The following is a 12,217-nucleotide window of genomic DNA, read 5'->3' on the forward strand; positions in this document are numbered from 1 at the left end:
TATGAGAATCAAGCCCTGGAGAAAGCCAGACTGATCAGTTTCCTGGTGGAATGGGCACCCCTGATTTCCCTCTTTCAGTGACTCCCAAAGCTCTTTTAATGCATGAGAGTAAAAGAATTTTGTTTGAATCACCATAACTTAGAGTACAGAATATAATTATATAAACACATTTCATCAAACAAGTACTTCTAGACCATGTTTTCCAAATTTGTAAAATATCATGAAAGTGTAGTTAGTTGCTCAGTCATGTCTGACTCTTTGCGACACTATGGACTGTAGCCCTCCAGGCTCCTCTGTCCACGGGATTTTCCAGGCAAGAAGACTGGAGTGGGTTGCCATTTCCTTCTCCAGGGGATCTTTCGGACCCAGGGATCGAACTCAGGTCTCCCGAATTGCAGGCAGATTCTTTACTGTGTGAGCCACCAGGGAATCCCTGGTGGTAAAATATCATAGAGATAAGAATTTATTCTAGATCATAGCACTTTAAAATGAGATTGGAGGTAAACAAATGGAGATACTTGCAATTATGATACCTGCGTTATTCTTTACATTCTAAAATGAACAAATTTGGGACTTCCCAGGCAGTCCAGTGGTTAAGACTCTGTGCTGTCAATACAGAGGGGCATGGGTTGGATTCCTGGTCAGGGAATGAGGATTGCACATGCTGTGGGACAAGGCCAAAAAAAATTGAACAATTTGTAATTAGCACGTGGTGATCTATTAACTACATTTGTTGTTGTTTGGTCGCTATGTTGTGTTCGATTCTTTTTAACCCTATGGACTGTAGCCCACCAGGCTCCTCTCTCCATGAGATTTGCCAGGCACGAACACTGGAGTGAGCTGCCATTTCCTCCTCCAGGGGATCTTCCCAACCCAGGGATTGAACCTGGGTCTCCTGCATTGACAGGTGGATTCTTTACCACTGAGCCACCAGGAAAGCATTAGCTACATAAATACATACAATTTCTCCCAATAACTTTGAGAGGATGCTGGATTTTATATTCACAACCCGCCACATTTATCATCGCATCTTATAGTCTATGATTTTGGTAACAATTTAAAAAATAATAGTAAATTCTTTCAAACTCCATCGACCACCCCAAAATGAAACAATCGAGCTGATGAAACAGAAGAGGCAAATGAGGGGAGCATTCTTTGACAAAGGGGCCAGTGGGTTCCGACAGATAAAGCGGGTGTAAGCCAAGGATGTGTTGCTGCTGGCAGGACTTTGCTTCCTGGTATCATCATCCGTGCCTTTGGAGGCAGGGCCAAACGAAGGAGAGGGTGTCAAGGCACACGAGACGGAGGGCTTGAGGGCAGCCTGTGTGGCCGCTCACAGGACTGAAGCCCCGGTGGGAAGCGAGGTGGCCTCTTGGTTGGGAGCCCAGCACCTGGTCCCTGTGTGCTCCTTAGAACTTCCCCCACTGAAGGAAAAAGAGCACTTGGTTGGGTCCAGACTCTGGGAAGTCCCAGGGTGGCACTGGCTTCTGGCGGGGTGGCCCAGTCTTCCCACAGTGCCTCAGGGTCTGTGTATCCTCTATCGCTTGGCTCTGCTTCCATTGGGGTTGCCTCCCTTCCAGGTGGGAGGGGAGCTTGCTGCCAGTGGCCTCAGATGGACATCCCGCTGCCGCACCAGCTCAGGGTAGAGAGTTTCCCCAGCTTCGAAACCTCAGGCTCATCTTTGTGAGCCAGAGTTGGGCCTCAGGCCTTTCCTGGGTGAGATGCTGTCACCCAGAGGAAAGGAGGGGGGGCTCAGTGGGTGAATCCCACAGCGTCTCCTTGTGGTCCTGGCAACACATCAGAATCATCTCCTGAATGACTCTAGAGACCTCCTTTTTTATTTTTTAATTTACTTTTGGCTGCCCTTGCTGGAAGCAGGCTCTCTCTAGTTGCGGCAAGCAGGAGCTACTCTCTAGTGGTGATGCGTGGGCTGCCCATTTTGCTGTCTTCCCTTTGTCGCAGAGCACAGGCCCTAGGACTCGCAGCTTTCCGTGTTTGCAGCCCGTGGGGCCCAGAGCGCAGGCTCAGCAGTCGTGGCACACGGGCTTAGCTGCTCCTTGCCACGTGGGATTCTCCAGGCCCAGAGGCTGAGCCCATGTTCCCTGAGGGCCAGCGGGTTCTTCACCAGTAGACCACAAGGGAAGTGTTTGAAGGGACCAAACCAGAGTGCAGTTTCTGACCCACCACATTGTTCATTCTAGCATTTCCCCCTTGATTTTCTGGTAATTTCATTCCCACTCAGTGAAAAATCTATTTCTCTCATTATCTCCACATTTACTTCTTTGTTCAGTTCTACTAGACATGTGGAATGGTTTCAGAATTCCTAGCCTGTATCTGTTTGAGAGGGCCTCACAGGTGTCACAGTGTAAAGAATCCGCCTGCCCACGTAGGAGACGAGGGTTCGATCCTTGGGTCAGGAAGACCCCCTGGGGAAGGAAATGGCAACCCGCTCCCGAATTCTTGCCTGAAGAATCCCCATGGACAGAGGAGCCTGGAGGACGACATGGAGTCCCGTGGGGTCACAAAGAGTCGGACTTGACTCAGCAACTGAGCAGATACACACATATGTTTGAGAAACAAATCTTCCAACCAGAGTACAGTTTATGTACATTTCTTTTTATCTTTAGTTTTACCGTATCTCGTCAGTACACTGCCTTGGTTCTTTTCTTCCTCACCAGTTTCATTGTGGCTAAACCATCTATTTGTAAGCAGATTTATTTGTCTGCTTTTCATTTTCAAATTTCAGAGTATACATTTCACTTTGGATTCCCTTGACATTCTGGATGATTTCTAAAAAAATTTACATCATAAAATTTACTCTTTGTGGTATACAGATCTATAGATTTTTGACAAATTACACACACTTATTTTCCAGTGTTGAACCAGCCTTGCTTTCTTGGGATAAACTCCACTTAGTACCTTTTTAATATATTGCTGTATTAAATTAAAAAAAAATTTTTTTTGGCTGCATCAGGTGGCATGGTTTGATGCCAATTCCCAGGGCTTTAAAATCAGACACTATCCATTGACCACAGCTGGACACTTGTCCCAGGATGGCCTATACAGGAGAGCTCCTGGCCAGGCTCAGCTAATCAGAGACCTTCCATAGAGTTTGGAACTTGATTGGCTGGCCTGTAACATGCAGACCCCGGTGCTGTGGGTGATGGAGGCGGTGGTGAGGTGCCGTGCTTTCTGCTATGTAGTTGCAAGAAACAGAAGATGCTGGAGAAGAGAACAGATCAGGAACAGGGAGAAGGGCTAGGATGAGAGACCCAACCGACACAATCTGCCTGTTTCTACCGTTTGCATTTCTTTTCAAGGGTTAAAAAGTATTAGAGACAGAGAGGTATGTGTACTGCCTTTAGGAAAAACAGCAAATACATTTGAGCTCTTGGACATACCTTAGGTCACAGTCCCTTAGGAAGACTTGAGTTGGGTTTCTGTTACTTGCAGCCATAAGTATCACTGGTCACTTTCCCTCAATTGGCCTTCTCCTCCCCAGTCTAAGTTGGGAATCACTGTGGCTGAGCCACACCATGCTGATTCTCATTTTCATCTTTCATAAAGTGAAGGAAATCCTCTCTGACTTTCATGCAGGGATCTTGGACAGAGAGGGTATTCAAAGGACTGCCAGGACAAAGATGTTGGAAGGAGGGCCACAAAGAATTTCAACCATCTGAATTTTGGGCTAAAATAAATCCAAGAGAGTAGCCTGGTGGGCTACAGCCCTTAGGGTCACAAAGAGTCAGACACGACTGAACGACTTAGCACACACACCTATCCAATAGTGATGACGGTAATGGGGATGATGATTTGGGATTTTTGCCTCCCCAGGAGGAGAAAACAATTTTTGCCTCCCTATTGGCCTTGAAGTTGTCATAACCCTCCCGAGAGCAGATATTATTATGATTGTGGTTGTCCTTGGCATTATTGTGGCAGCTAGCCATAACTGAGCACCCTGAATTCATGTGGTTCTAGGTGTGCCCTTGGCCTCCCTTGCCACCTCCCAAATTTGACCACTCCATGGCGACCTGTGACCGAACTTTAGATCAAAACCGATTAGACTTTGTATCTGGCGAACAAGATTAAGGAAACTGAGATTATTTTCTCCTCTTTATTTATAGAAATTAAAAAAAAAGAAAAAATGAAAAGAACATTATCTCTCGGTGTTCTAGGTGGTATAGAATGTTATTTACATAAACAGTTGAATGAACTTTTGGGATGGACATTTCTGATGCTCATTCTCTAGATGAAAATGTCACTCCCTTATTTGCTGTACGACTTCCGTTGTTGATAACATGGGGAGTTGAGTGGACAAAACTCAGCCCCATGCACCCTGGTGACTTCCAGTCCCTTCAACTACCTGAGAGAGTGTAAACTTGTATTTTCAGTGCTACGTAACCTGCTCATTTTCTTTGTTATCTGAGAAGGAGCTGGAAGGAGACCTCTAAAATTCTTGGCACTGATTATTTCAACTGCTGTGAAGCTAATGATTCACATATTGAAGGAATAAAATATCCTAGAAACCTGCTAAAGGAGGAATTTCAAAGCGTGTTCATTCTGTTGACAAATGTGCCCTTCTGAGAGGCTTATGGAGGCATGATTTTATTTGCTCTTGTTCCTAAAGGTAGTGCACATACCTCTCATTCTCTCTAAATACTTTTTCCCTTGGAAAAAACAAATTGCAAAAAAGTTGCAAAAAGGAGAACTAGGCAAGGAAGAAAAGCAAATAAAAGATGGGGAAAAAAAGCATATGAAAAAATGTTCAATTGAGCAAATGCAAATTGAAGCAGTGAGGTTTTTTTTCTCTCCAGCCACACAAGAAACTATTATATAAAGGCTAATGACAATTCTGCGTTGCTGAGAAAATGAGCACTTTTTATATCCCACCTTCCAGGTGCAATCTGGCAATGTTCACCGGGGTTTACACTGCTCCCTTTGGCTCAGAAACTGTACCTCCAAGCACAGTCCTGAAGCTCTAACTGAAGCCCTTTGTGAGGATGGAAACTGAGGCCATTGACTGAAGATTGCTTAGGAGAGAGACCAGAAACAACCTCACGTCCACAGCGGGGACGGGTGAGACGCATGCTGTACAGCTCTCCACGGCTCTCCACGGAGTGTGGGGCAGGTGCTAAGAACGAGGGTGCAGACATTCATATGCAAATGTGGGGACAGGAGGTCTGTGTACTGCCAAGTGAAAAAGGCGACTAATCTGTGCTCATTGTGATTTCATTTCTGTAAAACATTTGCGTGTGTGTTTTAAAACAGTAGTCTGGGGAGTCACCAAAGAATAAATACTGTATGACTGCAATCAGACGGGGTACCTGCAACAGTCACGTTCATAGATGAGGAAGTAGAATGGGGGTTGCCAGGGCAGTGGGGATGCGAGGTTGGGGAGTTACTGTTTACTGGGTACACGGATGCAGTTTGGGAAAAAATTCTGGAGCGGGATGATGGTGATAGTTTAGTGCCACTGAATTGTACACTTAAAAACAGTCAAAATGGGGGACTTTCCTGGTGGTCTAGTGGCTAAGACTCTGTACTCCCAATGCAAGGAGCCTGGGGTTCAATCCCTGGTCAGGGAACTGGATTCCACATGTTGCAACTAAGGATCCCATGTGCCACAACCAAGACCCGCACAGTCAAATAAATCAACAAAATAAAAGTTTCTAAAAATGGTTAGAATGGCTCATTGACAAACAGTAAGGTCCTACTGTATAGCACAGAGAAGTATACTTGATATCCTATGATAAACCACAATGGAAAAGAATATTTAAAAAAGAATGCATATGTATGTGTGACTGAATCACTTTGCTGTATAGCAGTAATTAACAACATTGTAAATCAACTAAACTTCAATAAAAAAAAAACTTTAAAAAGGTTAAAACGGTAAATATCATGTTATGTATATTTTACCACAAGAAGATTTATTTTAAAAGAAACTGGAAGGATTTTTGCCAAAATAACCCTGTATGGTTGGTCTTTGTTTTCCTTATAACATGCATACATTGCTTCTCTATTTTGTGGGCAGCCAGTGAGGTAGTTCATTAACTACCTCTCCTTCCATTAAAGAATTAAAATGCTATTACGTTGACTCGAAGCCTGCACCCACGATCTCTTTGGGGGGTGTTTCTGTCAAATTTTCCCTTAGAAGCAAATGTACAATTGTTGCCTCTTTTCCCTTCCACCCCCCACCCCTGCTTACCCCTCCCACCCACAGACTTTCCAAACTTCCCCTAGCGGAGGGGGAATACTCCGGCAAGGGTCCTGCCGCACGGCCTTGTAGAATGTCAGCCTCAGGGCCTGCAGACTGCTCTTACCCACGGTGGGCACCACTGACTGTTCTAGCTGCCAGGGAAGTTTGTTGAGGAGGGAGAGGAGGACATTCAGGGATGGAGCAAGGTCATGGAACCCACAGCAGCAAAGCTAGACACCAGCTTGGCACTCACTGGCAGAGCAGTCCCAGGAACCAGCCACCAGAGGCCTCTTCCCCACTGCAATGAATCAGGGTCCTGTAGGGCCCCTCCAGGGACAGAACCCTCTGTGTCTCCTGCCTCTCATTTGTAGAAAAGCTTTAGCCTCCTAGACCCATTCTGAGTTCCAAAGAGCAAATTGAATCAGGGAAATGAAAAAAATACAGAAACAAAGGAAAACAGCAAGACAAAATAATAATAGTTTAACCAGAGAACAAAATCAAGCACCTTTAGTTCCCTCCTCAAGGGCTGTAGGTAATATCCTGAGCCATAAACTCAGCTGTTTTACAGATACTAACACCCCCTACCAGGTAGAAGTTGACTGCATGCTGACCACAAGCACGTAGACTCCAGACTGGTTGGAACCGGAAGGTTGATGAACCTGATTATCTCAGCAGCAAACAATCAGAAGAATGGCCACCAGCTGATCAGTTACCCTGCGATCCTCAACCCTAGTGTTGTCTTTGAAACCCTCCCCCGAGGGACTTTGGGGAGTTCGGGGTCTTTTGAGCATGAGCTGCCCATTCTCTTTGTTTGGCCCCATGTTGAATGCCTTGCAAAAATGCCGCACATTTCTTCACCACAGCCTGGTGTCGCTAGCTTGGCTTTACTGGGCACAGGTGAGTGGACCCAGTTTGGTTTGGTAACACCAACCCTTCTTCCCCCCGTTCCCCCCACCCTTCCTGATCTGTAACCAGGGCCTGAGAGTGTGGTGATTGGCTGATCTTGGTTGCGTGCATGTCAGTGCTTGCAAGAGTGGGACAGAGTGTCACTGATAGACCTCTGCGCTTCTAGCAATGGCCGGGGGCAGAGCATCTTCCAAAGGAGACTGTGGCTGGGACCAGGAAGGGAGAACCGTCTAACCCTGGCAGCTGCCCACTTGGCAGCAAACTTCCAGAGCTTGGAAACTCTTCACAAGCTATTCCCTCTGTCTGCCACAGTCTGTCTCCAAACCTCTGCCTCACTGCCTCCTTGCGTTCGTGTCTCAGCTTGAAGGCCGTCTTGGTGCATCCCTCTGGCAGGCCACTGAAGATTCCTCCATCCTGATCCCACATCTTAGTTTCTCTGAGGTACATATCTTCACCTGAGGGTGTTGTATTCACTCACCTGCATGTTTAGGGACCTTTCTGTTGGTCCTTGTATTTGTCACCTAGAGCTGCCGTAACAAAATACCACAGACTGGGGAAACTCAACAACAGATATTTGTTCTCAGTATTAGAGGCTGGAAGTCCAAGATCAAGGTGTCAGCAGTTCTGCTCACAGCTTCCCTCAGAGGAGGAGGGTGGGAGAGAGCAGTCCAAGATGCATGAAGGCCTTAATCTTGGAAGTGGCATCCATCGCTTTTGCTATTCATGGAAGAGAATCACTAGGTCCAGTCCACCTTCAAAGGGAGCAGGGGCGGGGACACTCAGAGGAGCATGACTGTCAGGAGTCTGGGACCGTTGGAGACCACTGTGGCCACAGATACCCTGATGCCAAGCTAAGGAGGAAACTCATTGTTCATCCCCCACCATTTAGAAACCATCACAGGTGTCAGCATTCTTGGCAATAGCAAAACACTGTTTTAACAGCCTGAATGTCCCCCGGTATGAAATGCACATGCATGCGTGCCAAGTGGCTTTAGTCATGACCAACTCTTTGTGACCCCATGGACTGTAGCCCACCAGGCTTCTCTGCCCATGGGATTCTCCAGGCAAGAATACTAGAGTGGGTTGCCATACCCTCCTCCAGGGCATCTTCCCAACCTAGGGATCAAACCTCGTCTCTTGCATTGCAGGTGGATTCTTTACCACTGAGTCACCAGGGAAGCCCATGAAATGCACACATATGTATAAACAGAATAACAATAAGTTAAAAGGAATTGTGCTTGTGTGGGTCCTTTGAGAAGCAGCCATGAAGATGATATTAGATCTGCAAGGTAATTACTGGGGGAAATGCCTGAACAATAAAAGGGGAGGGAGCTGGAGAAATGGTGGGGGCGGGGGTGGCGGGGGGCAGCCTCCGGGTCAGATGCAGACCTTACCCTGGGAAAGAGGAGTGAGTGAGTAGCTGGCAAGAGGCTCAGTCTGGCCAGGCTGGGTCATAGTTGCCCGTTAGGGGAGCCTCCATCCCACCTCATCTTGCAGCAGTGGACTGGCATTAGCACCCCAGCTACGCTCAGCCCCTGGCTGGGAGCAGCATGCAGGAAGTGTGGCATGGGACCCATGCATTTTCATGGCTCCCAGGTGAATAAACTAGGTCTGGGCATATCAGTGTGGATAGATCTTGTAGATATAACACTGGGTGAAAAGCAAGTTGTCAGAGAATAACCTCTTATGTAAAATACAAAATGAAGAGGGTGGGACAAATCGAGAGAGAAGCATCACATATATACACTGTTGTGTAAACTAGCTAGTGGGGAGTTGCTGTATAGTGTAGGGAGCTCAGCTTGGTGCTCTGTGATGACCCAGAGTGTGGGATGTGGGAGTGCGAGAGAAGCTCAGTAGGGAGGGGATATCTGCATACACGTGACCGATGCACGTTGTTGTGCAGCAGAAGCTAACACACATTGTAAAGCAATTATATTCCAATTAAAAAAAGAACTCAGAAAAAAACCCAATATGATACATTGGTCATGGGTATATACTATGTAGTGAAAGTATAAACATGAAGAGTAAATATGTATACCAGACTCAGGCTGGGTTAGTGATGGAGAATGGGATGGGGCAGGATTCTCTGGAGGTGATGGTTGATTCTAAGGGGCGCTGGGTGGACTCCTTTCCTCTGGGGTGAGGGGGGTGATTTATGGAATGAAAGATTGGAGACATGATGGAAGACAGTATTTCTGCAGGCAGCCCGAGCCAGGCTGTCACCTGCTTCAACCCAGGTCAGTCAACACCTGCTAATCACCTACTAGGTGGGTGTGGGCAGAATTGCCCTGGATGATTAGGGTATAAAAGGTAGTTAACATCTCTCGGAAGGGACAGACAGCTTAAGGACACAGACAGCCATGAAAATAAGCTTGTGAATTACAAGAGGAGGATGTGCTCAGTCCCAGAACCCTGTTTAAGATATAGAAGAAGCAGTGAGGTGGAAGGGAGTTTTATCTTCCTCTGGGAGGATGGACAGAGGATCGTTGGCCTGGGTTCTGAAAACTGAACAGAAGTTTTTCTGAAGGGAGTTGCAGCTGGATAATGACTGGTATTAATATTTACTGAGTGCTCACTCTGTGCTGGGCACTGTTGTGAGTGCTTTGCAGGTATTAATGCTCTGAGCTCTTACCATGACCTAGAAAAGTAGGTACTGTTGTGGTCATATTTACAGAGGAGGAAACCAAGATTCATAGCAGTTACACCTGCTCATGTGGGGAGTCCATGGGGAGACAGGTTGAATTCTCCGCAGGTTGACTCCAAAACTTCTGTGCTTAATCATGTCCATCTTCCTGCTTGTAGGGTGTGGGATGCCTGGGATGACTTCTAGTGTGACTGGGACGATCCTAATCAGCGCTGTTGCATCCTGCCATAAATACTGGTTGTTCAGTTGCTCAGTCGTGTCTGATGCTTTGCGACTCCAAGGACTGCAGCATGCCAGGCTTCCCTGTCCTTCACTATCTCCTAGAGCTTGCTCAAACTTAAGTCCATTGAGTCAGTGATTCCATCCAGCCATCTCATCCTCTATGACCCCCTTCTCCTCCAGCCCTCAATCTTTCCCAGCATCGGGGTCTTTTCCAACGAGTGAGCTCTTCACATCAGGTGGCCAAAGTATTGGAGCTTCAGCTTCCACATCAGCCCTTCCAAGGAATATTCGGGGTTGATTTCCTTTATGATTGACTGGTTTGATCTCCTTGCTGTCCAAAGGCCATACATACTATTGAACCACAATGCTAGGATGCTCCTCTCTTTCAGTTCTTCTCCAGTGTTTCTCATTTGATTGAAGAGAAAATCTTTGCTTTGAAGGTAGTATGTCTTTTTTTAAAGTTTTTTTTAAAATGTGGATCATTTTTAAAGTCTTTATTGAATTTGTTACAAGATAGCTTCTGTTTTATGTTTTAGCTTTTTTTTTTTTTTTTGTGCAAGGTATGTGGGATCTCAGCTCCCCGACCAGGGATCTAACTCATACCTCCTGCTCTGGAAGATGAAGTCTTTTCCGCTGGGCCACCAGGGAAGTCCTGAAGCTTCAATTCTCTAGATTACTTCCTAACTGTTCTCAGTGGTAAAAACAGGGATGTAGGCAAAAAAAAAAAAAGTGCAATGTTTTGTTTGGATCATAGATCATAGTTCCTAAGTTATGGCTAGAGATCTGGATTTATGTTCAGGGTAATGATGTAAGATTTCTTTCTGAAGCAGAAACACGTAAGTGTATTTCTTATTTTAGAATGAGCTGATTTAAATACAACTACTAAGTCCATAATAAAGGCTCACAACCCACCATGGTAGAGGAGGGGTCCTCCTAGCCTGGGTGAGTGAGCAGCACGGCAGTAGGCTCCCTATTGTCCCCCAGGAGTCCTTGGAACTCAACAGGGAAAAGTGGCCTCCCTAGGGGCCACCTGGGGCCCCTCAACAGGCTCTTTCATCTCGTCCACATGCTGGAAGGGAGCTGAGTCTCCACTCTCTTGACTTCAACCGTGAAGGAGACACTTTGGCTTGTGAGGGCTTGTCCCCATGGCTTTCCTCATCTCTCCCTCGGCCCTTGGGTTTCCCAGAGCTGTACACCTGCCTCTGGACTCAGGGTTTCAAACTGTCACCTTCATTCCTGTGGCAGCAATGAAATTAAAGAACAAACAGTACCTGTTTACTCACCTCCGGGTTCTGATGTACTTTGCTCCATTAATAATTTAGTGAGGTGGACTGAATTGGATTGATTTCCGCCCCCCCCCCCCCACAAATCAATATACAAAATGATTACTGTTTCAGGGTACTTCTGAGTGGTTCAGCAAGGCCGAGGGGGGGCTTTTTGATTGAAAATTAAAACTGCACTCCTTATTCAAAATTACTGTGGAGAGGGTTATGTAAACCAAGGGGGTGACCTGGCACTAACATTTTTATTGCAGTAAAAAGCCTTTTTTTTTTCTTGCAATGGGGCTTTTACAGCATACTATCACTGTTCCAGGCCTATACTTTGAAAATTACCGCTCAATACTGAAGGTAAAATGATTTTACTGCTGCAGGTCTATTAAAGTTGGAAGAACCAGCGGCGGCCTGGGGAGTGTCTATAGGTAAATGTACTTTGCTGCACTGAGTCCTTTGCCAATGTGCCTGCAGATGCAGCAGGCAGGGTCCCTGGGCTGCCCAGGGTGGAGCAGGGCTCTGCTCTGAGCTTTGTGAGGTTCTGGTGAGGGTAGGGATGCTGGGAAACACATTAAATCCACAGCAGCCACTTAGGCTGGCCACCTCACCCCAGAGTCCAGGTGGAAATGTTGTCACAACTCGGAATTTTGCCAGTTTTAGTACTTTTAAAAATACCTATTTATTTATCTGGGTATGCCAGTTCTTAGCTGTGGCACAAAGGATCCTCAGTCTTCATTGTGGCATGCAGGATTTTTTTTTTTTTTAAGTTGTAGCATGCAAACTCTTAGCTGTGGCATGTGAGATCTAGTTCCCTGACCAGGAATCGAACCCAGGCCCCCAGCATTGGGAGCATGGCGTCTTAGCCACTGGAACACTGGGCATGTCCCTATTTTCAGTATTTTTTATTTGTGGGCAAACGCCTATTACACAAAATTTACCGTTTTAAGCACTTTGAGGTGTACAGTTCAGTGGCATTAA

Source organism: Capricornis sumatraensis, chromosome 20 (assembly GCF_032405125.1).
Source record: "Capricornis sumatraensis isolate serow.1 chromosome 20, serow.2, whole genome shotgun sequence".
Lineage (NCBI taxonomy): Eukaryota > Metazoa > Chordata > Mammalia > Artiodactyla > Bovidae > Capricornis > Capricornis sumatraensis.